The sequence below is a fragment of the Myotis myotis genome, unplaced genomic scaffold (assembly GCF_014108235.1).
Source record: "Myotis myotis isolate mMyoMyo1 unplaced genomic scaffold, mMyoMyo1.p scaffold_m19_p_1, whole genome shotgun sequence".
NCBI lineage: Eukaryota > Metazoa > Chordata > Mammalia > Chiroptera > Vespertilionidae > Myotis > Myotis myotis.
The window spans coordinates 189,526,548-189,553,735 of NW_023416313.1; the positions used below are offsets into that span (position 1 = coordinate 189,526,548).

General features: G+C 45.9%; 1 pseudogene; it reads left to right on the plus strand.

Annotated features, from left to right (window-relative positions):
* Positions 1–24,085: 24,085 nt before the first annotated feature.
* LOC118678647 overlaps positions 24,086–27,188 on the plus strand; it is a 29,155-nt pseudogene continuing 26,052 nt past the window's right edge.

Consider the following 27,188-nt stretch of genomic DNA (forward strand, 5'->3'; position numbering starts at 1 on the left):
TGATCCTTAAAAGAAGAAAAATATATTGAACATAGAAAGGGTGCTGCATACTCATTTTTAAAAACCACCAATACCAGAGAGCTTATGATGCAACGCTTGAAAATCAGGGTGTTTCTCTGAACACATTTGCAGGCCAGTGTTTATATTTGGGGAAGAGAAGGCTCTTTACCACTTCAGGTGTGTATATTCTAACTGTGCAACGCCACTGCACATCATTAAAGTATAATTTTTCCATTGATCAGAGAAGTAGTAGTGTAATAGCTCATTTCCTAATATTTTAACTAGAAAAGCCCATAGTTAAGATGCTGACATCTGCCCTGATCGGTTTGGCTGTGGACTGAGGGGTCCCGGGTTCAATTCCGGTCAAGGGCATGTACCTTGGTTGTGGGCACATGCCCAGTGGGAGGTGTGCAGGAGGCAGCTGATCGATGTTTCTAATTCTCTATCCCTCTCCCTTCCTCTCTGTAAAAAAAATCAATAAAATATATTTTTTTAAAAAATAAAAAAAAGATGCTGACATGAACAGAATTTAGAAAGTGACAAGCCTCACTATATTTTACATTAATTAGAAGGGGGGCGATGCGGGGGAAGGGGGAGAAGGGAGAAGTGGGAGAGGGGAGGAGGAGAAAAGCAGTCGAATGCTCTATTCAGGAACTGATATTCTTTCTCACCTCCGTTGTTGAAAATAGTTTGCAAGCCTTTAGCTACAAGATGCTTATAGATTCTTTCATACCCTCTCTTTGCAATTTAACTTTTCAGGCATCAAAGTTTCATGAATTCTTACAAGTTCTAAAACTCCTAGATGACATGGGAACTATTCTGCTGTTACAAAATGGTTTATTGTGCCCTCTCCTGGATTTCTTTTTTTTCCAATTCTCAGGCTGGCACCTGACCTTGGCTGCTCAGAGAAAATGTACATTTGCACCTAGAAGATGTAGCCAGAGCTGGGCTCCCACTGTGCTAACTGCCTGTCAGGTGTAGGGGAAGAGTGGGGATTCCCATTCACACTCTTGTCTGGTTAGTCCGGGGTCCTGACAGGGACCAAGCTGGTGATCGATTCCAGCTTTCCTATTCACAGTGAAGGCTTGTAGGCTGGGAGTGAAATGGCTTGTTCACTGCAGCCTGGCACAGGCAGCAAAACCCGGGCCTCCTGACTGCCGTTCTAGTTAGCAACCCCACTTTGTTCTTCCTGTGGGTTTATCGTGAAAGTTGTTCAAACGAAGTCTGATGCCTTTATTTTGGTGGAAATGGTGCAGGTGTTTGATTCGAATGATGAAATGCATATTTCCCTCTCAGCGCATGCACAGTCCAGCAAGTCTTCCTGTGATCATATTTGGCACAGTTTCCGCCCATCAAGCCCTAGCCCCCTTCCTGGAATAAAGCATGGCTTTAGCTGCAGAGACTGCCGGAGCCTCCTGCCCCTGCCACGCTGCTGCCAGGGGTACCAGCATTGGCCAGGATCACAGGCCTATTATCTCAATGCACTGCAGTGTTCAACCCGGGGAGGAAATCTGACCTGCTCTTGGGGGCAGGTTGCCAGCTTCTTGGAGAAACAGCAGACACCACCATCACCCTGAGCTGAGCTGCACCATCGGAGCTGCGAGGGGAGGCCTCTGCAGTAGAGGTCAAGGGCTTAAGGCCGTGGGTCTCTGCCCTCAGAGGCAGCGAGCTGGAAGTCTCCACACTTTGGGCCCCTTTCTAGTCATTGGCTTATGAATGCCATCAATTCCGTGAGTAGGTAAGACAGTCACAACACAATAACCCTGGAATGGCCTGAGATTGTCAGCTCATAATGAAAGATCAATAGACTAGAGATTTTCTCAAATGAACAACATCCTAAGATTCACACGCTATTTCCAATAACCAGTTGTAAAACGGAAATGAAGTGCTAAACCGTCAATATTAAAAACACATTTTATCAATCACAGCAGAGGAAAGAATGAATCCGCCTCTAGGCTCTCTCTAGTAAACAATATTACCAACTTGTTGATATATGTAGAGGGGATCAAAGAGTGCCCAGCCAAAATAGGAAAAAAGGAACCAGAGAGGATGTCAGCTGTTAATGAATACATTGTGTTGTTTCTCTGGATGTTGCAATGTTTGGTATTTGTCACTATTTTAGATATTTAATTGGCTTTGATTTCTTTTTTTCACTCTAAAGAAATATTCATTTTGCTACCTAAATCCATACCCTTTTACTTAAAGAGGCACCTCCCCCCAAACTACATATCCGTCATCTCCCCTCAAAACCTGGGTCAGCTTTGCATGCCCTTCTTGCTCTCATTCCTTGCTGCATATGTGTGTGCTGGCCAGGCATCGTCAACATTATCATTATCTCCTTGGCAGCTGTCTATTGCTCCTGACTTTTCAAAGAGCTGTCGCATCTACAATCTTGGATCCCTAGTTTAGTGATCCAAGATGACTTGTAGCATCTCTTAGTTACTGAAACTCTTTGTGCCTTAGTTTTCTCATCTGTAAAATGGGTGTAACCCCAGTACCTCCTTTATAGGATTGTTGAGAGGGTTAAATGACTTACTGTATATAATGTACTCTGAACTGTGCCTGGCACAAAGCAAGCGCTATGTATGTGAGAGCTTGCTATTATTTTCTCTTTGCTCATTTATATGCACTTCACAACACACAGTGGACTAGGCCTCAGGCTTTCTTCACCCTCTCCTTCCCCTCCTCAACATAATTATGTTGGAAGCCGGGGGAGGCAGAGAGGTTGGCAGTGGTAGGATTTGTGATAAAAGACAGGAAAACCATCATATAGGAAGTCAACAGATAAAGTAAAAATTCATAAGTCCAGAAACCCCATAGATGTATATTATCTACAAATACAGACAAATACCAGAAGCAGTAGTTAAAAGATGTGAAGGCTGTGGCCCCTGAAAAGGTAAGAGAGCTGGAAATTACTGACTTTCACCATAAACTTTGACTCTTAACTGTGTGCATGTGTAACTTTGATTTTTAAAATTTTAAATATTAGAAATGTAAATGTTTGACTGAAAATACACTTTTAAAGCATTCTTTTGATTGGAAGAGCTGGGGTTTTCTTTTTTTTCTGAAGTGATAACAATGCTCTTGGTTATTCTTTGTTGTCATTTTCATACGAAAAATTAATAAGCAGAAAATTGCAACACAAAGGAAGAGGGTTTAGGTAAATTATAAGTAAGCTTTCCCTTGTGCAAACCTGTGCTTCATCGGGCTGCAGCTGGCGCTAATTTATTCTCTTCACTATCTCATTTTGGTCTTGCGTGTGCATTTGCATGTGTTTGTGTTTTAAGCGTCACACAATTTGAAGCTTTTATTTAAGGGCATGAATTTGGGTACAACTGGAACTGTTCATGAGAAGCTTATCCTAAAGAAGAATTTACTTTTTTGTTACGGCTGTTTTGTGGTACACCTGGGAGCTACTGACTGTAATTGGAATACAGCTGGGATGAACTAGGTTGGGGGTTACTACCTGATCATATTTGATCTTATTTTCCTTATACATTGTTCTCTCCATTCATTCCCTCCCCTTCCCCAGTATCTGAGGCACCATGTGAGAGTGGGGTGGGGAGGGCTGGGAGGAAGGAAGCCCTGATCTGCTGGTGAATCTGCACACTGGTTCATTGGTCATGAAATCCATGCGCGAGCCTCTATCTGGAAAAGGCAGCATCTGGGCACAAAGTAGAGAGGCAATTGGCTCTTTTAGTTTGAAAAATGGAGACTACCATCCGGGCATATTTTTCTTGTGCCTCAGAGTGTTTCTGCTGCATCTGCTGGACACCGATTTCGTTTCATTATCATTTAACAACTGGCATCAGTCATGGTCCCATTTCTCTGAGGCTCATGGGAGGAGCAATGAGCAGGACATTTTGTTGTTGTTTTTTTTCAGTCTAGTACAAGGAGATGATATCCTTTCATTACTGAATTGCAAGTCATGCTTGCAGCCAAGATTAATCACTTGGTGAACATTCTGAACTATACTTTTTCCTTGTTCATATTTTTTAGAGCTACTATCTGGCTTAAAAGAAAGTAACAGCTAAAAATATAAAAAAATAAAATAATTTTTAAATTTAAAAGTAATAACTTAAAAAGAAAACTTTAAAAAAGTAACAGAGCCACTGCCAGCTGTTTTGTAGGGCAAACCTGGAGATGTGAGTTTGAGATTTATTACAGCACATCACAAGATACCATGGTTGAACCTTGAAAACGTTATGCTAAATGAAATAAACCAGGCACAAAAGGACAAATATTGTGTGATTCCACCCTATATGAGGGACCTAGAATAGTTAGATTCTTAGAGACAGAAAGTGGGAAGGTGGCTGCCAGGGATTGGGGGGAGGGGATGAATGGGGAATTCTTGTTTACTGGGTCAGATTTTCTGTCTGGAAGTAGATATGGAGGTGGCTGCACATCACTGTGAATGTACCTAATGCCACTGAACTGTACACCTGAAAATAGTTCATTTTATGTTGTATATTTTACGACAATAAAGAGTACAAAAAGCAGTGTTTCCTGTGACGCCAGTACATTCCAAGTGATATAAAGAGATACATTGTGCAACTTGGTAAAAGTCAGAGATACTTACTCCCCCACTCCTAGCCACCAGTCAAACCTTTGGCCTTTTTTCCATATTTGTTCCTCAACAGGAATAAGCAAGGGAAATGAAGGGAGAATACATTTAACCTTATAAGTACTGCTGATTATTGGCCTAATCCGTGGCCCTCTTGGAACACGGGGTTAATTATAACCTAATCAGCATTTAAGTTTGGGGATCATCTGTAGATTTCAAGTTTTTCTCATCCCACTTATCCTCGGTGATTGTGGAATTATGCTTGGATGTGCGGTAGCTCAGTGCTGTTATTGTTACTCTCCCCTGATTGGGACCGGCCTCCCCAGCAGCTGCAGAAAGAATTTCTGTGCTGGCTCCGCCAAGGAGAGCCTCCAGTGGGAATTCTGTGGGATTACAGTGGAATTTGGAGCCTGGAGCAGAGGCTGGGGTGCTGCAGGTGGACACTTGGGCTGTTACATTAATGCTTCCATGGCACAGCTAACTCCTGCCTGTGTTTCCTCATCTCTGAACAACCTCCTTCCGGTAGTGCTAATGAGTAGGAACTGCTGGGAACACCTTCCCCATCTCCCTCTCATAGGGCAGCATCCCGGGGGGGTCCACTGGGCAGTCACTGAAGTGAGCTCAGCTCCCATCCGTCCTTTCGGGACTGGGCACCTGCTCTGTAGTGATCTACGGACCATCGGGAGATGAGCAGTCAGAAGATCAATACGTTTTACACTTTCCTCCCTTTAACATACTTACAATCATGGCTAGCACCCAGAAGAATCTATTGTTCAGTTCTTCTTAACATGTCAAAGTTCATGGAGAGGTAACAAGTTACTGTGTTTGTCTCTCTGATGAAAGCATAATTATAAGACCTTTAGCCCAGTATCCGGTCACGCTAGATGTCATTGACCAGGGCTACTCCATTTTCTGCATGTATATAAATACCTTGCACTTAACCCATCCATAGATTACTCTAAATAAGAGCATTTTTTTTGGGGGGGGGGGGAATTAGGGAAGGCTTAAAACTCAGAACTATGTTAAGTATATTATTCTCTAAAATAGGCTTTATCATAGATGCTATCATTGAGCAAAGAATTTTTAAATAATTGGAATACCTAGAAAAGTTGAGAAAAAATGCAGTTTTTTCTAATGTTAAGAAAAAAAACACAAGCCCCAAACCTGGGAATATGGAGAGGGGTGACCGTGTACTATGTCACCCTGGAGCAATGTCCAATGGGCCCACCTAAGGCCTACTTAATTCTCTAGGGGTTGATATGTACCTTTGCATGACTTATTACTCACTAGTGATTTGTGAATGTTACATTGTAGTAACCTTAAAGCAATGCCAGTGATTCTTATCTGAGAGCAATACAAATGAATTTTGCCCACAAAGCCATTATTTTTGCGTGGTAAAGAAGATTACAGCCCAAAGGTCTAGGTTTTATTGCCCTGTGTGACATTAACCAATTGTGTGTGTAATTCAGTCATTTATTCCAGTGTGGTTTTTCAGCAACTACAAACACATCCGTTTCTCCTGTATTCCTTTGAACCAGCGTTGGCCCTTCAATGACATAAGTAGGTCTTTAGAGTGTGCTCAATTTTTTTATTTTTTATCCTCACCCAAGGGTATGTTTATTGATTTTGGAAAGAGAGAGGGAGAGAGAGAGAGAGAGAGAGAGAGAGAGAGAGAGAGAGAGAGAGAGAGAGAGAGAGAGAGAACACACATCTTTGTAAGAGAGAAACATCCATTGGTTGCCTCCCGAGTGGGGATAGAACCTGCAACCTCCAACCAGCAGAGCCACACCGGCCAGGGTGCTCACTTTACTTTTCTATGACGGTCAGGTTTCTTTGTGACGTTTTGACATTGATCTGCTTCTCAAAGCCTAAGAAGGCAGGCAACCAATGGTCAGTGACGACGCTGGTTAGAAGCCACCTTTTCCTCAGTGAACATCAGAGACCAAGAAAGGGGTGTCCGGGACACGGCAGCGCTGTTTTCCCGCATGCCCAAAGTCCAGGCGGGTCTAAGATTGCCAGCAACTTGCCTAGGCATTGACCTGAAACTAAGCTCACTTGGGAAAGATGGCTGTGTGAGCAGGAGAGGCGGTGTGGGGGGAGGGGAAGCAAAGCGAAAAGACCATCCTGTGGGGAGTGACTTTGCTAAGTTCTCCAGACTGCGAAGGGCCAGTGTGCTCACCAAGTGCTACAAATGCGAACCCCAGAAGGTATGCGCCACACTGCATGATCCCAAATCCCAGAACCCTGTGAAAAATTCTACCTGGGATATAATGGAAAGGAACATTGTATATTTAAAGGGGGGTGGGGGTGCCTTAAAGAGCCATGTCATGATGAGATTCGCCACCGAATGGCTGTTTCTGGTTGTGAAAGGCAACGCTCCCTAGACCTGAACCGGGAGGCGAAGATGAAAATGGAGAGAGAGAAAAATGGTCCCTGTAATAAAGTACCAGAGTTTTCCCACCGTGTCTCTGGAGGGAGGAAGTGTGTGGTCCCTGAGGGACCTGGCGACGTGAGAAGAGATCAGTTTCCACCAGAGAACAGGCCCTGAGACTGCAGAGGCAGATCCTCCCAGGGAGATGATGATCTTGAAGGAAAATCACGTCCAGTATCTGATTAAGATTTTCCTGCTGCTCTATAATTGCCCTCCGCCTTTCAGCAGAAATCAGTTACCTTAAGCAACACTCTTGTGGAAGGCGTGCTTTGGGGAATGGAGGAGCAGCTGAGTTCTCAGGGGAGGATGAGGGGAGGGGACAGCAGCCGAGATGGGCAGCAGGAGGAATTCACCCCGGGAGGTCACAGAAGGAAGTCACTGCTCTCCTCTCCACCCAGCTCCCAAAAGCTTTAGAAATGGGAGGAAGCATGCCGGATTCCCTACGTGTATGTGCAAGGGGCTCAATTCGTTTTTCTTAATTAGAAGAATGATCCCAGAATCCTGGAGGATTTGGGCATCCAGTTTATATCCATATACCTATAAAAAAATCTGGAGTAAAATGAGCCATCAAGAGTGGATTACAGCCATCAAACGCTGCCCAGTTGCAGTCTCAGTCCTTGGGGAACTCGCACGTCTAGCATATTCTTGCTGGTTCAGGGCAGGGGCGCAGCGTGTTTGGCTCTTCAAGAAAAAGACCCGCTCACTAAGACAAAACGAGGCCCGGGCCTGAGAAGGGCCCTCGTGGAAAAGCCCTGACGCTGAAGCTTTCTTGGCTTCATGATCTGTTAGCCTCTGGACTCCGGGTACTTTTAAAGGAGAATTTAAGGAAATGAACGCGATGTCTAACCTCTCAAATGGAGATCATATTTAGAAAAGGAAAGCGTGAATCGTTGTCAGAGCAGTTCAAATGCAGGGCTTCGGATGGAAGGTGCTGGAGCCTGGTCCTGGTGGTTATTTTGGCCGACGTGGTGCTGCTCGAGAGAAGATTCCCCACAAATCAGAAAGGGCTTTGCTGGGACCTGCGCCGCCACCACTGCGCTGAAGAGGCTGATTGAAAGCCAGGGCCTCCCGGGGAGAGGCCACCAATAGCTGTCACACAGGGTGTCCAGGTAACCCTCCTCCTCAGCTTTCCAAACAGATTGGAAGATTTAGCGGCAATCCTTTTGTTTCCACTGTCTGGCCTGAAATCCATTAGCTTGGGTGGTCCAGGATCCATTCTGTTAAAAATTCTACATTTATCCTTTCCTTGTATCGGCAATAGATTTTAGAGGAATTTTTTGTTACTGTTGGTTTCGCTTTTTATTTTTAGTTAGAAGAGAATAAGGTGCTGGCAGCAGGCTAAACGGGATAAAAAGGCATTCACACAGCCTTTTAGGAATAAACGCCTGGAAACGCTCCAGATTCAGAAATTATATGGTTCTATTTTTACGCGACTAATAAAACAGTCCTTGTGCCGTATAGAAACATGCCTGATGCTATATGTTTTTCAAAGCACACGTAGGCAGTTGATTCCATCAGCTCTTCGGAAGAATCCCGTGAGGTAGGCACTGTGAGTATTATCTTCCCTTTCTCGTCTCTTTCCCCACCGGCCCACCCACCCACCCACGGTCCTCGCCTGAAATGTAATGATGCTAACACGGAAATCCAGCCTGGTGACGAGATCCCCAAACTGGCATAGCGGCCAGTGGGGAAACAGATTGGATCTCGGGTTTCCTGACCCTTGGTCCAGAGATCTTTCCTTGTTTCTCTGTAAATAAACTCTCCCATTCATTTCTTTCACCAATTAACTGGCGTTGCTGTCATGCCATTATTCCTGATCCTATTTGCCCTGCCTATGATTCTGGTGGCTCTAACATTATTAGATCCTAGGGCCTGGCTCTACCAGGAGTCAGGGACATTTGTGTTGGGCCTAGTGGGAGCCACTGCTAAAGTGGTAAATGAATGACTGGCTGAACTTCCCGCTCTGGGGAGCTCTGTCCTTTGGGCCCACATGCTCTGTTCTGGCTTTTCTGCTTCTCTGGCTTCTCCGTCTTCTTGACAGGTCCATCCCGCTCCAGCCGGGCCCCTCTTTCCCCCCCCCCACTTCCTCTCCCTAAGAGGGTTCAATCATGCCCTCCCCTTCAGAGGTCTACCCCAGACCTCTCTGAGCCCCGACCCTTAAATCCAACCATGCGTTTCATATTTCTACTAGGATGTCTCAAATTCCCAACACGCCCAGACAGACCTCAAGATCTTCCTCCCCCCCGCCCCCCAGCGCCCCCCCCCCCAAACTTGTTTTCCTCCAGCGTTTCCCTTCACACCTCCCATTGCACAGGTCAGAAATCTGTAAACCATCCTTGGAACTGCTCTCTTGGCCACACTCTTGAGCCTGTTCATTGCCAAGTCCTGCTGGTTTTGCCTGCTGAGTACCTGGTGACTGTAACAGCTTCCCTCCACTCCATCAGCATCTCCCTGGTCTATGCTGCTGTCCTCTCTCATCTGGACTTGCGGTAGAAGGCCTCCTACCTGTTCTTCTCAAGTCCATTTTTATTCCTCTCTTACTCATTCTTTTCACCAAAGGCCCTTCAAACCACTCATCTGATTCCACTGATCATCACCATACCACCTCTCTCTCTCTCTCTCTCTCTCTCTCTCTCTCTCTCTCTCTCTCTCTCTCTCTGCTATGGCCATACAGGATGTCCTTAGTTTCCTGCAATGAGCCACACTCCATGCCTCTTTTTTAAAATCCTCACCCAAGGATATTTTTAGAGAGAATGGAAGGGATGGAAGGGGAGAGAGAGAGAGAGAGAGAGAGAGAGAGAGGGAAACATCAGTGTGAGAGACACACATAGGTTGGTTGCCTTCCACACATGTCCCAGCCAGGGCCAGAGAGAAAACCTACAACCCAAATACATGCTCTTGACTGGGAATCAAACATTGGACCCTTAGGTCCACAGGCATGTGCTCTAACCACTGAGCAAGCTGGCCAGGGCTCCCCACACCTCTTTTTGCTCCCTCCTTTCACAACCGCTACCTTGGAAGGGCCTCTACGCATGGTCTTCTCTATGTCTTGGGACTCCTCATCCCCCCAAAACCTTAACCTGCTTAACCTTCATGCCTCATCTCATCTCTATCATTTCCTCAAATGCATGACATGTTCCTTTTTAGATCCTCACATAGACTCATGCTCTGGGCACATGTGTCTCAGTTTTGTAATTACATTTCTTCATTCAGGCAACAACCCTTTGTGGAATGCCTCTGGGCACTGCTCTAGGCACTTGAGATCCATCAGGGAACTAACCGAACAAGACTCCCTGGTCCCGTGGAGCTTACATTCTATGGGTAATTCTGTGAATGATTATGAATTCATTTCTGCTTATCTTTTTAATGTCTGCCTCACACAGGCTCCATGTTCAATGAGAGCTGGCATCCTGTCTGCTTTTGCTGACAAGTACCATCAGCTCTCAGCACAGTGCTAGTTCCCAGCAAGTTCTCCAACATTTGGAAATTAATGGATATTTATATGTGTTAATTAACAGATGAATGAGTTAATGTTCTTTTAATACTGTCACTTGGCTTACACTGAACTGACGATATTTTAATATTTGGTAAATATTGTGATACATGAGCAGAAAGAAAAGGCCATGTGTAATCGCCAAGACGAACTGTCTGCTGCTTACAGGTTAACCTTTAAGGTGAACAGCCATTCCCTTCTCCCCCAGCTTTCAAGTGGCGTCGGAAGAGCTAGCTGAACTTTGCTGCCATCTTTTGACCAAAGTTAATACACACAGATGAACGCTACATCCCATATTTCAAGTTCTGAGTATCAATGAAAAGTCCCACCATCCCCGGGTAGAAGAGTCAGCGATGCGGCAGCCACGTCATCCTGCAGACCAAAGCTGAGGCGGGCACCGCTGTGGTATCCCCAACACACCAGAGTTACGACTTCACGTTTGCCCGTTGTAGGCACGGCATTTCAAGGGCCAGGAGCAGGGATTTAGAATATTGGGATCTAGGGAGGGAGAATTGGAGGAAATGGAGACCTGGGCTCCTTCCTTGTCCTGGGAATGTGGGAGGAAGCCGCTCTGAGGCCACCCTGTCTGTCCTTGAAATTCTCAGCATGCCCCCTGGCTAGGGCCTTTCTCTGCTTCAGTGTAAAGAATGGGTCCCCAGTGCAAGCTTGCAATTGCTTGCCTGCAGTTGCTAGAAGGGTTCTAGCTACGCTCAGACACACGTGTCTTAACATCTATTCTCACCATTGGCCTAACCGCCGCAGCGCTGTCTGTGGTCCCTGGAGCCTGTGGTACCTGCTGATGATTGCAGATGTGAGTCAGCTGCTGGCACACCACCTGCCCAGAGCTTCTGGCTGGGGGGAGAGGGGCGGGAGTGCAGGGAGCTGGTACAATTTCTGAGTTTGGGGGCTTCCTGCTGAAGTGGTGGGGAGTTCTAGTTAACTATAACGTACTAACTGTGGCTTAGTGTTATTAATATGGGAAAGAGAGCAGAAATCTCAGGTCCAATTGGGGTTCTGCCCATCCGTTTTTCACTGAAACTTTGAACTATGGGTTTTCTTGTCTTTTAGCTTTTAGCTATATTTGTTTTCCCACCCACCTTCCCCATCTCTTTTCTTTTGGCCTCCTTTCCAGCTTCATTTCTTCATCCCTCATCACCATTTAAACCAGGTGGTGCCCACCTTTCCTCTGACCTTCCTCTGAGAGCTACCGCTGAGGGAGTTACCATGGAAAGACAGGTAGTGTTTGCCGTATTGGAGCCTGACAAGCTCAGAAACTCATGCTGTGAATCCCAGAACTCTGCGCTCCTCTGAAAGCTGTGAAAACCATGACACTTTGTCACAATTTTCCTGAAAGCGTTTTTTGAGTGAGTGCATGAGCCAATCTGAGGCCAATTCCAGATCTGAACCTCCAGACATGATCTCTCCCCCAGCCCCCGCCCCCGCCCCCCCGCCCATGAATTCGGGCAAGGTTACTCCACATTATCTGGCCAGTGGAGTAACCTTTCCCGAATTCATGGAAGGGAAGGGCTCCTGGACCACAACTGAACTTCTTATGTAAAAAGCTGGCTGGGGCGAAGGCTCAGTTTTAATCAAATTTCATATTCTCTAACCACAACTGGAGCAGCAAAGGCTATTTTGATTGTAAAGTGGGGGTCCACCATCCAGCACAGCGTCCTCAGAGTTGATGCTTGTTCCTTGTGTGTCTTCACGAGTCCCTCTCTGGTGCTGAGTTGGACTTGAATTCTTGGTAGAGGCCTCAGCATCTCCTTGGGCTGGGCTGGGCCAGTAAACAGATGCCTGAAGTGTTTCTATATTATCACGGTCAATAGTTCAGTGAAAATTGGTTCATTGTTTGGTAACATTGGCATACATGATGCCCCTGCAGTTCCTGTTCTCCTGTGGGGGGGATTTCCAGTTCCAACTGAACTGTGCTCTTGAAAGCTCTGAGGAGTAGGACCCCTTTGCCTTCCGTGCCTCCTGCGTGAAAGAAGAGGCCCGCCAGCAACTTCCTGGGCTGACAGATCAGGCTCGAAGCCTCTGAGCACAAGGGGAAACAGGAGAACCGGCTGGACCAGGCCGGTCATTTGGGAAGACTAACCTTGGCTACGAGGCTCCTACTGAAGGCATCACATGGTTATTTAAGAAACCTTCGTGTCGTTCAGTAAGCTAAATGGGAGTTTTATGCAGGGAACAAGGAACTATTCATCTCTCCAAGGCTTAACTTTTCAGAGGAGCCCTCAAAATAGAGGGCCCTTCACTTTTGAGACACTAAAGCCTTTTGGTGGCTTTGGTGGAAAGGGCCTGAAATAACTGCTGAAGGCAAAGGTGTTGCAGACGGAAAATAATGGCTCCTGGAATGGAATGCCTGGGGAACATCTGGTGTCCCTGTATCCTGCCTGAACATCTGTCTTCCTCAGTTAATCGACTGCACCTGTAGATACAACCAAGCCTCTCCCTACGTCGGAACGAAGGTGAAAATACTGATGTTGAGGTCCCAGCCCCAGAGATCCTGATATTTCTTGGGTTTGAATGGTTCCAAACACCTTCCAGTACTGACTCATACAGATTCTCAGTAAATGGCCTATAATCTAAAATTAAACGTTGATCATTGAGTATTTACATTGAATTTGTTTGGACTTTGGGACCATTTGCCTCCATTCCTATGTGTTTGTTTATTTTTGGTTAAAAGTGAAATCTCAGGCCCTTTCCCTATCAGGGGCCTGCTCTGAGCTCCCTGACACCCTGCGCTTTCTCCTTCTCTCTCTGAAGCTAGGAGGCATCTTACCCCTCTGTGTGGGGTGCTCCTGAAGGATGCCTGCTCTCTCACTTTCCTTTCTTCAGAGGAATTCGGCTGCTTTCCTAGGAGCAGTCCCATGGGTAGTTTGAATGGCTCCCCCTGCCTTTTACTCAAAGGCCATGCCCTCCGCTGACAGTGTAACAGGTTCCCAAGACAGAGCAGGATCTGGAACCCTGTCCTGCTCCAGGTAAATGCCCTGTCCTCATAGGCAGATCCCCCCAAACCACTCCCTTCTCCCTTCTCCCTTCTCCCTTCTCCCTTCTCACAAGTAAGTCCCTGCTGGAGACCAAGATCAACAGTAAATGATATAAATGTGAGGAGTCTGGCAGAAGACTGACCAGAACTCCTTTTGATATTCACAGGGTGAATATCTACATTTTATTACCTGCTGCTGACTCAATGGCCTAAAGCAAACTCCCCCAAGACCTGGCAATCTTATTGTTTGCTAAACATTGCCATTGATATGTCTGTTTGCATTCCTAAAGGCAATTGTGTATTCTAGCTAATAAAAGCAGCTGGGAAAGGAGCAACAGGGAGAACTTGACTTCTTTAATTGAGTTATTCTCTGGATCCCCCGGTAATTATAAAAATTAATATTCCGTCTTGTGTATCATTTGCGCGTCAGCCCTCCCTCCAAGTCTTTGAACCCGTGAAAGCCATGCTGGCCGTGGACTCTCGCAAGTCCCTGTTGTCAGAAGGAAATCTTACAGTGAGGATGTTTGAGCTCCAGGCTGCAGCTGCCTGTGATGGATCCTATAGCCCACCACCAGTTCACGTCCTCTTGCACATTCCTTACTGTGTCATTTCTATCTCATCCATAACCTGTTGTGAGCTACCCCTCCAAGGTCTAAGTGTCTTTCACGTGTTATGAAGGATGGTTTTGGAATTTCTGGTCTTCGAATTATTCCGGTGTTCTTTTTAGGAGAGCACATTTTAACTAGTGATCAACAGTAGACCATTGTCTTTCAAAAGGGGAGTGATGGGCAGCTGCATTCACTGTTTCCTCCATGAAGATTCTATTTCCTATTGTATTTTGAGAGCCTGCACTGTTTTAAATGTTCACACCTCTCAGCATTGGTAAATCCAGGGCTTTAATAAATCCAAAGATTCCCATTTAGCATGGCCAGTTAAACAGGGAAAGGGGCACTTTTTTTGGTACCCTAGTCATCTGGATGACAGCCAAGTTTTGTCATTCATCATATTCATTTTTAAAAATATATTTTTATTGATTTCAGAGAGGAAGGGAGAGGAAAAGAGATGGAAACATCAATGATGAGAGAGAATCATTGACTGACTACCTCCTGCACGCCCCACACTAGGGATTGAGCCTGCAACCTGGCCATGTGGCCTGACCAGGAATCTAACTGTGGACCTCCTGGTTCATAGGCTGATGCTCCACCACAGAGCCATGCCAGCCGGGCTATAATATGCATTTTAATTAAGCATGTAAGTATTGGAGTAGCCACCACTTACCAACAGAATCTTGTTAGCAATGTTTTTATCGAGCTTGTGCCTCTACACTGCATCCCAAAACTTCCTACAACAAAGTCACTTTAAGCCCTTCTTCCAGTAGTTGAGTTCTTTGCAATGCATCTCTGTATCCAGAAGTCCCCTGTATGGTGCATTAGCTCCCCCTACTGGCTCACTGGTTATCACCATGGCCGTAAACAATAGCAAGGCAGTTCTAGGTTTACACTCTGTGGGAAAAACAACAACTATGCTCTATTTTAAGTTCGTGGGCCAGATCCAAGAAGATAGAAGACATGCTTCACACACATTTCTCCCTGTTACATATCTCAGTCCCTTTGGTGTCTCAAACCACAGATGCTCATCTGGTCACTCCAACACTGACATTGCCTTGGTCCCTTCACCTCTGTTAGGGTCCCTTTCTTCCTCATGTCAATACTCCCACCTCTGCCTCTGATCTGCAAGGTGACTATGGGAACAAAGGTCAATAGCAAACTTGAATCGATGGAAAGACCAGACTCAGATGCCACTGGGTACAGTGAGCGATGTGGCCGTCAGGATAGATAGTGAGGCATCTAGGTGGGCAGAGGTCAGTTTTCAGATGCGCAAATCCTCACAAAGGTGAGTGCATACTTGGGCTAAAAATATCCTGTGATTTAGTATCAATTTGATGAGATTGGAGAGTTCTACACATTAACTCGTCTGGGTAGATGCCAGCAACCACTCATTTGGGTCTGATGTATCTCAGGAACCTCAGCGTTAGGTAGCAAACAATATGACACAGAGCCCAGAGGTTGCCACAGACTCCTCAGTATCTCGGGCCAATGCTGTCTAATTTCATTCTTAAACCACAGAACTGCAATAAGAGTCAGTACTCAAGCATGTCTGAATCGTATTAACAGGCTCTTAGGTGAGCCATGGGCTCTAGCTTACAATCCGTAAAGACTTCTATTTAGAAAAGGCCTATACCCTCACCTCCTTTCTATTCTCAGCTTCGGTTTTCACCTCCCACTAACTGAATAGGATATACTTGGCTCTCCAGGATAACCCAGAGTCTCCGCTCTGAGCCTGTAGGGATACCCACTGTCTACCAAGAGGGCCTTCCCTCCAACTCAGAGAGGACCCCCAGAGCTCCCAGCTTCACAGACAGACGCTGTGCTGGCTCCCATCTGTGCTTCTCCTTTCCCTATAGGGTCATAATACCACGTGAGATAAGACTTTACACTGTGTGTGGTGCTCAATGGTGGCCAAAGATTGCCCCAGAAGTGGTCCCATTTCCCCGTATCTCCAGCGCTGCAAATGAGGACAGGCCTGTGTGAGCCATTGCACTGGGACCCCAGAGAAGAGGCGTTATTAAAAGGGTAATGTGAGCTTACAGGGGAGGCAGATCTGTCCTCATCCAAACTTTTCCCCCGAGTCATAGTGCCGTGACCTTGGGCAAATTACTTAACCTCTCTACGTCTCAGTTTCATTAGTGAAATGGAGATAACAGATTGCAACGTTGTTGTGAGGATGGAACAAGAGGAAGTGTTTGAAACACTGGAACATAGACAGCACTTGAGAAATGGCAGCTACATCATCACCATCATGATTATTCCCAAGTCAAGCTCTGGCCCAGGCAGGAGTAGTCACTCGGCTGCCTTACGGAAGCATTGCAGTCTGGCTTGCCCCATATGTTTGGGTGGAAGGATGGAATGTTAAACTCGAAGAAGAGTTACCCAAATTAGTTTCATTTTCCTCTTCACATTTTCAAAAATTTTCTTCAGAACATCATTGCATGGATTCCAGTATTGGGACTCAAGAGTGACAGGTTCACCTCTGCCAGTAGCCCTTTACAGGACCTACCCAGGGCCTCAGTTTTCTTAGCTGGAAAATGGGAATTTATATACTACTCTCTTCCTTTTTTTGGTTAGCCCTCACCTGAGGGCATTTTTCCATTGATTTTTTTTTTATTTTTTATTTTTATTTTTTTTTTTTTTCGAGAGAGAGAGTGGAAGGGAAGGGGAGAGACAGAGAGAAGCATCGATGTGAGAGAGACACATCGCTTAGTTGCCTGCTGCACGTGCCCCAACCGGGGCCAGGGATCAAGCCTGCATTAGAGGCCCTTGACTGGAATCAAACCCATGACCCTTCAGTCCTCGGGCAATGCTCTATCCACTGAGCAAAACCAGCAAAATCGTTCAAAGAGAAGATGAGGTGGGGTAAATGAAGTTCTTCATTAGCATCTGGTATATTGCAGGTGTGTCTTCCACCTCTTGCCTCTAGCCTTCAACTCCTTTATTTGTGTTTTAAAAATAAAAGGTGGGGACAGCTAGGACTAGTTTTTCTTCCAGTTTTTTATCTCTAGTGTCCTGTGACTTGCAACATTCTGTCATGGTACGTATGTCAGTCCCCAAATCACTGACAAGGATCCGGGAGAGAAGCTCCTCACTGAAGGTCTGAAGCCCTGGGCTCTTGGCCCCATGGCACTAAATTCTCCTGCCCTACCTGTTTGTGTCCCCTCACACTGCAGTCTGGGGGCTGTTCTTCCTAATTTCCTTTCTTACGCTCTGTAGCTCTCCTGTACCTCTTGAAACCTAAATATTTATATTTATTGGCCTGGCCTCATTGCATAACACATCCTTTAAGAGGCTGTACTGTGTTTTGTATCCACACCATGAAGGCCATGACCTGATTTGCTTCCCAAACCGAATCCTTAGGCGACCTTCCCCACGGTGTATACCATGTCCTCCCACTCAGTTCATGAATTAAAAATTGAGGTGTTGCTCTCAAGTTCTCGCTCTTCCTCACTGCCTGCATCCAAGCCAACCAACATGTCCTGTTGAATCCACTTTAACACATATCCAAACATGCCAGTTCTGGCCATTGCCACCACTGCAGCACGAGAGCAAGCCACCCTCACGCTGATGGAGGTTGAATGTAACAGCCCACCCCCAGCTTTCCCAGCTTCCTCCTTTGCTTACCCATAATTCATGCTCCACATAGGAACCAGAGTGAGTTTTTAAAGAATGTGACTCAAATGTTTAGTGTCCTTCAATTTTCTTTCCTTCAGTTTTTTAAGGCCCTATATGACCTGGCCGTGACCTATATTTGCACCTTTATTTCAGACCATTCTCTCCATTGGCCATGCTCCAGCCACTCTGCCCATCTTTCTGTTCCTTAAATACCCAAGTTTATTTCTGTCCTAAGTTTCTCGCTCTAGCCATTTCCTCTGCCTGGTACACCATCTCCTGATCTTCATGTGACTGGCTATCTTCACATCCAGTCAAGGGGCAAATATCACCTTCTTAGCCATTCTGGATATGCCAATGTAAAGTGTCCACTCAATCACTCTTGATCCTGTCACTTCAATTTTCTGCAGAGCAAGCATCGCTAAAATTGTTCTTATTTAAACTTTAATTTTCTGTTTCCCCCATTACAATGTACGCTCCTTGAAGTTAGGATTCTGACTTATCTTCTTTGCTGCTCTAACCGGGAAGCCTAGAACTATGCATGGCCCAGAGTAGTAAATAAATTATTAAGCGAATGAATTCAAATTCTTTCTGCTTTGCTTTACATCCATATGTCGCATATCACATCACTAGAGGGCAGTAAATCACCTAATTGGAATGAGAAAATTGGTGCCTTTCATACCACTTTCCAAGATAAACTTAATTGATTTTAATCATTAATATAACAGATATTTAAGAAAAACACTCCAATTATCAAGAAAAGGAGGGGGCGGGGGAAAAAACATCCTCTAGATTTCCAAACCAGGTACTAGTGGGAGGTGGGGGGGCGGGGGGGGGGGGATATTCTAGGAATACAAACAATGAAAAAGTTTTAAACAGACTTCCTTTTTAAAGATGCTATTCAGATATAAATAAAACCCCATTATGTGATATGACAAAGTATTAACTTCAGTGATATGGAATTGTTTTGGAAGTCAGAGAGAAATTAAGCAATATCATATTTTCTCCATCTTTTACAAACACACACACACACACACACACACACACACACACACACAGAGATTCCTTGGTCACTATTCTTATTTTTGCTTTTGAAAGTTTGAATCCTAGTCAGCCTGATGGAGTAGAGATTTTATTTTATTTTTTTAATTTATTTTTATTGATTTCAGAGAGGAAGGGAGAGGGAGAGAGAGATAGAAACTGATCGGCTGCCTCCTGCACGACCCCTACTGGGGATCAAGCCCGCAACCCGGGCATGTGCCCTGACTGGGAACTGAACCGTGACCTCCTAGTTCATAGGTCGACACTCAACCACTAACCCACACCGGCCAAGCAGGAGTAGAGATTGTTTTTTAATTTTATTTTTTCTACTTTTTGTAATTCCATTTCATTCTGAGCTTTTACTTCTGAGCTTTTCATTTAAAGAAAGCAACATGGTATGCCCAGGATATGCCATCAAGCAATGAGACACCAAAGTCTTCCTTTGACGGGTCCACCCTGTGGCCAGAATAACCTGAGCAACTAGAGTCCTGTGTAAGGACAAGGCTTCCATTTCTTGAGGCTGCTGCAGTTCCGGTCATTTGAGGCACAGAAAACGGTGGATCACACAGCTGGCTTGTCTGTTTAATGACAAGAGGAAGGAGGACGCAGCTCTCAGTGGGCTCAAGGTGGCAGTGTAGATATGCTTGAAATGAATTCCACTCCGAGTCAACTCCAGTGAAGGACTCCTTTGGTGGTGGGTTAGTGGTAAAGACGGTTCCCAAACCACATTGAGTCAGCCACCACGACAACTGGAAGGCTCGACTGGAATCCATGAGTTTCTAGTTGCCCTATGTTTAGAGGTGAGAAATGAGTTAGAGGAAAAATTCAAGCCTAGATAGGTAAAACCTACTTTTTTATACTGTTGCTGATGCAACCTAGTGAGACAGAAAGGCTTCTGAAGTGGGCTAATGGCTGGGGTGGGGGGTGGGAGGGCGGGAGGGGAGGTGGGTGGTTGGTCAGATAAAGCTGGGACATATGGATTTCCAGGGATTCAATGGAGAAGGGGAGGAGCCTAAGCTTTTCTAGTCACTTAGTAACAATGAGAGTGGTTTAGCACACACACCATGTGTGTGTGTGTCATTAGGAGGGAACAATCAAGATCAGCTTGTTTGCTTCTTAAATTCTTTTGAGTAGGGCAGGATCTACTGAATCATCAGATCAGTTATAATATACTAGAGGCCTGGTGCACGGGTACTGCTGGGGTCCAACCCCAGCGGGTCCAGGGGTCCCCAAAGGTGTGGACGGAGTCGGCGAAGAAGGAATGACATGGAGGCAGCGTTCAGTTGATCAGCAGCCTAGCCAGGATCTCTAGCCAGGATCTCCAGCCAAGTTCTGGTCTGGATCTCCAGAGAGGTTCTGCCTCAGATCTCCAGCCAGGTTCTGTGTCCATGTTCTCTTGCTAGGTTCTCCAGCCAGGTTCAGTCACCAGGTTCTAGTCAGGTTCTCTTGCCCATTTCTGTAGTCAGGTTCAGTCCAGGATCTTTTGCCATGTTCTCTCCAGCGAAGTTCTTCTGTCTCTAGTTCTGTGTAGGTTCTGTGCCTAGGTTCTGTCTCTCTTGGTTCCGTATTCTAAGTTCTGTGTCTTGCTGTCTTATTACATCTGTATTTATACCAGTTGATTCCAATCCTATCAATCTCTATTACAAAGGTTAGGGCGTTTCTTATCTCCATTCCAGGGAGTAAAGATTATGTAGCTCAAGCATGATTGTTCGTAGTTAAAGTGATTAATTACCCACCTGGCACTAGTTAAGAGGTTTTATTCCCTCCCTAACTTCAGGGGAAAATCCCTACCTGGGGAAACAACCTTTCTCAGAGACCTTGGTTAAAACACATAGTGCCAAGAAGGTGAGCAAACATTAAGAACAGTATGCCATATATGCCGGTCCCTTGAAACAGCAAGGATGGACCGGCTCCCGGCAGGGTACGGTTTGTGCATGGGTATGGTCCCTAGACCTGGCCAGCGATCAAAGCATGAGCATCTGGCATGGAAGGGCAGGCCCCAGCTGACCTCTGGGCAACACCTGGACCCTGGGCATCACCTGGTCCCCCCATGAGCCCCTCTCCACCTGAGTCATCAGGCCCCCGCCCCCCTCCCTCAGCGCCTGGGAGCCAGGCAGTGGCCCTGCCTCCTGCTGCTGCTGCTGGTCACTGTCTGCAGGGCAATCAGCGGGGTGATCGGCCCTGCTCACACCCACCTTGGCCTGGCACCACCCACTCACCTGCTCCACCATCCCGCCGAGATCCACTCTTGTCAGGCCCATTGGGGCGGGCAGCGCCTCCACTGCTGCTTGCTGCCAGCTCCTCATTGTTGACGCCCGCCATGTTCCGTGCCACCCCCTGGTGGTCAGTACATGTCATAGCGACCAGTTGAACTCCTGGTTAAACTTCCGGATGAACTCCCAGTTGAGGGGACAATTTGCACATTAGGCTTTTATTATATAGGACTAGAGGCCCGGTGCACAAAAATTTGTGCACTCGGTGGGGAGGGAGGGGTCCCTCAGCCCGGCCAGTGCCCTCTCGCAGTCTGGGACCCCTCGGGAGATAACGACCTGCTGGCTTAGGCCTGCTCCCGGGTGGCAGAGCGCAGGCCCAATCCCTAGGTGCAGCCCCTGGTCGGGCTCAGAGCAGGGCCGATTGGGGGGTTGGGGAGCCTCCCCCTGTCACACTCAAGGCAGGGTTGATGGGGAGGTTGCGGCGCCACCCCTGTCACGCACAGAGCAGGGCCCATCAGGGGCGTTGGGGCTCCATACCCTGTCACTCACAGAGTAGGGCTGATAGGGGAGTTGGGGCACCGTGCCCTGTCACACACAGAGCAGGGCGGATCAGGGGGTTGGGACACCACCCTCTATCACCCACAGAGCAGGGCCGATCAGGGGGTGGGGCACTGCCACTCTCACACTCAGGGCAGGGCTGATGGGGAGGTTATGGCTCTACCCCATCACACACAGAGCAGGGCCGATCAGGGGGTTGGGGTGCCGCACGCTGTCACACACAGAGCAGGGCCCGTGGGGGGGGGGAGGAATTGGGGCACCGCACCCTGTCACACACAGAGCAGGGCTGATCAGGGGGTTGGGGCGCCTTCCCCTGTCACGAACAGAGCAGGGCAGATAGGGAGGTTGTGGCCCCGCACCCTGTCACACACAGAGCCTCAGGGCGATCAGGGGGTTTGGGCACTGCCCCCTGTCATGCTGATCCCGGTGCTGGGAGGCATATTACCCTTTTATTATATAGGATAGAGGCCTGGTGCATGGGTGGGGCTGGCTGGTTTGCCCTGAAGGGTGTCCTGGATCAGGGTGGGGGTCCCCACTGGGGTGCCTGGCCAGCCTGGATGAGGGGATGATGGCTGTTTGCAGCTGGTCACACACCCTTCAGGGTGGGGGTCCCCACTGGGGTGCCTGGCCAGACTGGATGAGGGGCTGAGGGCTGTTTTCAGGCTGGCGGGTGACTGAAGCTCCCAACTGCTCCTTTTTTTCTTTTTTTTTTATTCTGGGCCAGCTTTAGCTCTGACTCCAGTTCTGAGGCCTCTGCTGCTGAAAGCAGGTATCTGGTTTGTTTGGGTTCTATAATCAAAACACTGTATCAACTCTAGCTCTGAGATCCCGACGGGCTGAAAGCAGGTTTCTGGGATTTTGTTTTGCTTCTATATTTGTAACAATGTTTCAAACTGCAAGTTCAGAGGTCGGCAAGGCAGGCAAGGAATGTTGGTTTCCTCCGTCACTGAAGCAAGCAATCCTCATGTTAGTTTCAAGCTGCCTGACTGCCGGCCGCCATCTGGGCTGGCAGTTAATTTGCATATCTCGCTGATTAGCCAATGGGAAGGGTAGCGGATGTACGCTAATTACTATGTTTCTCTTTTATTAGATAGGATTGTTGGTAACTCAGCAAGAAGGATGCGAAAAACATGAGAACAAGTCCCCTGTGATCTCCTTCACTAAGGGGAGAGAACATTATCTTCTACCTTCATGCTCTAATTTTCCCACCACAAAAGATGCATTATATTTTTATTCAGCAAACATTTGTTGAGCACTTGCAAAATAGTTACTACATTCAAGAAGTCAAGTAGAAATGGAGTCATGAGAGGTATCAACAAAATTTTATGGAGAATTCAAAGGAAGAATACATTAAGCTCTCCATAAAAGGAAATCAAGTAATATTTCATGGAGCATAACTTTGACCTTAAAAGATTAATAGGATTTTTAGGTTGATGGAGTTGAGTGATAAAGAGACCATCCCAAACCAAAGGGACAGAGTAAGCAAAGGTATGAAGGAGTGATAATTCAGTGTGTAGGATATAGAGAGATTATAGGCAAAGTACAGGAAGTAGTCCATGAGAAGGCTTTAAAAGCAGTGTTTCTGAACCCAGGGAGATTTTGCTACTCAGGGGACATTTGGCAATATCTGGAGACATTTTTGTTTTTCATAACTAACTAGGCCCTAACTAACTAGTTACTAGGGGATGTTACTGGCATCTACTGGGTAGAAGCCAGAGATACTGCTAAATATTCTACAATGCACAGGACAGCTTGCCACATCTATCCAGCCCCAAATGTCAGTAACTGCCAGCATTGGGAAACCCTGTTTTTAAGGAAGGTTGGTCTTGGTCAAGGGGCACCTTAAATGTCGGAAGAATGGGATGGAACTTATTTGGTAGGCAAAGAGAGATTCAGAAGTTGGGGGACACATGGGGGTTTTTAAGTAGAGGTATACATTTATCAGTTATTATGATTTACAAGGGTTACATGGATAAAAATATTCAAACTTTCCCCTCCCTCGATTCTGTTTGCACTACTTGGCTAGCCTGCCTTTGTTGTGCTAGTAATAGGTGGAGATGCAGAACTGGATACACTAAAAAAAATCTTTATATGTAGGGACACGAAACCTCCAAGAGAAGAAATGATGCAAGAGGTGGGGATGAGGGAGGCGAGACAGAGAAGAGTAAGGACAAAATCAGTACAAACTGACATTGTGGGGAGGGAATACTGAATTATGGGCAGGTACTGAAATAAAGCCTTGCTTCTGCCCTTGACAAGCTCTTGGTTTCCTAAAGATTATACATAACCAAGTCTCTTATTCACAAGAAAAATATATGTGTTTTCATAAGACTGCCATTTCTCAGAACATTCAATGATAAATAAAAACTAGGTGGCTTCAACTCAGGGAAAAAGTCATCTTGGGCTGCTTTTCTTGTGGGTTTTTTTTTATGTTGAGCTTGAAAGAAAAACCTGATGGAAATATCTAAGTCTAGTATCAAGTTATTTCTGTCTTTTGGGCTGGAGATGGATGTGACACAGATGACGACACCTAGTCAGTTGCCCCTTGTTAGAGGTGGGTCCTCGCAAACATGGCCAATGGGAAGCTGCAGTGGAGACACTTCAGGCTGCAAGAATATCAGCTCTTCATGTCACAGTCAGCTGCTCTGGTCTCTGAGCCTCTGCCAACTTCGTGGCTAATAAGCTTTTGGCTCAGTGATGACGCAATGGTGCCAGGGACAAAGATAAACAAGGTCCTCTGCCAGGAGCAGAAGCTGAAATCTTTCTCGTAATTACAACCTGATATGTGCATGGCCTCAGGATTGTGGACCATCTTCACCACAATTTATTAGCTATCTGGAATGACTGAAGGGACCTTATACTATATGGTGGCTGCCATGGGTGCTGCATTGTCATGAATTTGTCAAGGCAGAATGGCCATGTCCTTCTTGTAATTTCCCAGAGCAAATGGAGTTGGAAAGGAATGAACATTAGGAAGAACACCCATGGAGCTCAGCCTTTCTCAATAGTGGTCAATCAGATGCACCAAATTAAGAAAAGTTGGTAATGGGGAGATTTTTTTAAAGGGTGGGAGAAACTTTGCTTCTCTGTTTTATTTGGAAGTGTTCCGTATTTATCTAGAAACTAGAGGCCTGGTGCACAGATTCGTGCACCAGTGGGATCCCTCAGCCTGGCCTGTGCCCTCTCACAATCTGGGACCCCTCGGGGGATGTTGGACTGCCGGTTTCAGCCCAATTCCCACAGTCTGACATCCCCTCAGGGATGTAGTAGTGTGTGAAGCGGCAGATGGCCGGGAAGGAGCCCGAGCCTGGGCCAGGTGCTGTGCCACTCCCGCTCATCCTGGCCCCACTGTGCCTGCCGCTACTCTGTAGAGCTGCAGTGGAGGTGGGAGAGGCTTACACCACTGTAGCTGCGCTTGCCAGCCGTGAGCCTGGTGTCTAGTGCCCAATAGTCAGCTGAATCAATGAGAACTCCAAACAAAGTTTTGTTATATGTTATAATTCCTTAAGAAATGATGTTGCTGGATAAAGCACCCACAGAAAACTTTGCTGTGTGGGATGGTAAAAGAGCACACTTTTCAAGGAAGAAGCGCCCTATCTCAAAGAGAAGACAATCCAGTTTGGCTTTTCTACTTTTGTCGGCCATCTTCTAGAACGAGCAGACATCTTCCATCCCTTCACCAATCCCAGCTCTCCAAATGTATGTGGTGGAGGGAGAGTGCTCTCATCCATGGGCCTTCTCTGAGAAGGCAAAAACAGCCTGAGCTTTGGAGGTTTGAACCTTGGCGAAGCCATGGTCACACTCTACTAAAGAGTAACATGAGTCAACCTGTTAATGAACCTCATTGATCATCAGGTTGATCATTGGTAGAATGAGAAAATAACAGTTCAGAGGGTTGTTTTGAGTATTAAATGATGCTACAGATGTAAGGTGCACAGCACATGGTAGATGCTCAAGAAAGTATTAGTGAATGTCTTATATCTTCAATGGTATACTTTTATCAGGTCCAAGTTTTCTTTTTGAAGATGTTTTCACTTCCCTAGAGTCAGAAAGTTCTATATCACACAATGAAGTTTGGAAATGTCTTAGTTCTATATCATGCACATATTTAGACAGCTCTATATAAAAAAGAAACAAAACCTGGTGATAATTATATCCCTAGGTTAAAGGAAAGGTCGTAGGAAATGCCCATAGCAACCACTGTATTTTTTTTACATGTAAATCTTTTAACTTTATTTGTATTATTTACACTATTATAAATGTCCCCATTTCCCCTCCTTTGTTCACTTCCACCCAGCTCCTGCCACCCGCCCTTCCCTCTGGCCAACACCACACTATTGCCTGTGCCATGGGCTATGCATATATGTTCTTTGGCTAACTTTTCACCTACTTTCATCCAGGCCCCCGCTCTCTCCTCCCCTCTGACAGCAGTCAGTCTATTTCATGTGTACATGCTTCTATTTCTGCTTTATCAGTTTATTTTATTCATTAAATTCCATATATTAATGAGATCATATGGTATTTGTCTTTCTCTGACTAGCTCATTTCACTTAGCATAATATTCTCCAGGTCATCCATGCTGTCACAAAAGGTAATATATAATAAAGTTATATATGTTCTAAATGTATGTAAAATAATTTATAATTACCCCTTATTCATTCTTTCATTGAGATATACTGTATATAACTCACATACCATAAAAATTCACCGTTTAAAGTTTAAAGCATACAATTCAGTAGATTTATTATATTCTGAGTTGCAACCACCATCACTAACTGCAGGATATTTTCATCACCCCCCAAAAAAACCCATGTACCCATTAGCTATCACTCCCCATACTCCCCTCTCCCAAGCCCCTGGTAACCGCTCATCTCTTTTCTGTTTCTATGGATTTGCCCATCTCAGATATTTCATATAAATGGAATCATAAATATAAGAATGTAAGGGTGATTCCTAGACTTTCAATTCTATTTTGTTGATCTATGTATCAGTCAGGGAAACAGAACTAGTAGAACACACACACACACACACACACACACACACACACACACACACAGATTTATTGCAGAGTTGGCTTATGCGATTGTGGCAAGTCTGAAATTCACAGGGCAGATTGACAGGAAGGCAGGCCGAAACTATCAGGCACAAGTTGAAGCTGCTACACACAGGCAGCATTTCTTCAGGGAAGCCTATATTCTTCTCCTAAGACCTTCCCACTGATTGAATCGGGTCCACCAGATTATCTAGGATAATCTTCCCTTCTTAAAGTAAACTGATTATAGACTTTAGACACATTTACAAAATACCTAGACAGCAACACCTGGATTATTTTTGACTGAATAACAGGGGACAGTAGCCTGGCCAAGCTGATACATGAAATTGACCATCACAGCCCACATCTCACTTACTGCCAGCACGGCATGGTCTTGGTAGTGCAGCTTTGTGATGTGTTGCAATCAGGAAGTGTTTTCTAACTTTGTTCTTCTTTTTTAAAAATTGTTTTGGCTATTCTGGGTTCTTTGCATTTCCACATGAATTTTAGAATCATCTTGTCAACTTCCGCACCCACATTCATTTTACATTAAGATAAATTTAAAAATCAGTAACTTTGAAATCTAATCCATGTGACTTAAGCAAGTGAGCCAAGACGCTCTGCTTTCTCTCTGAGGATCA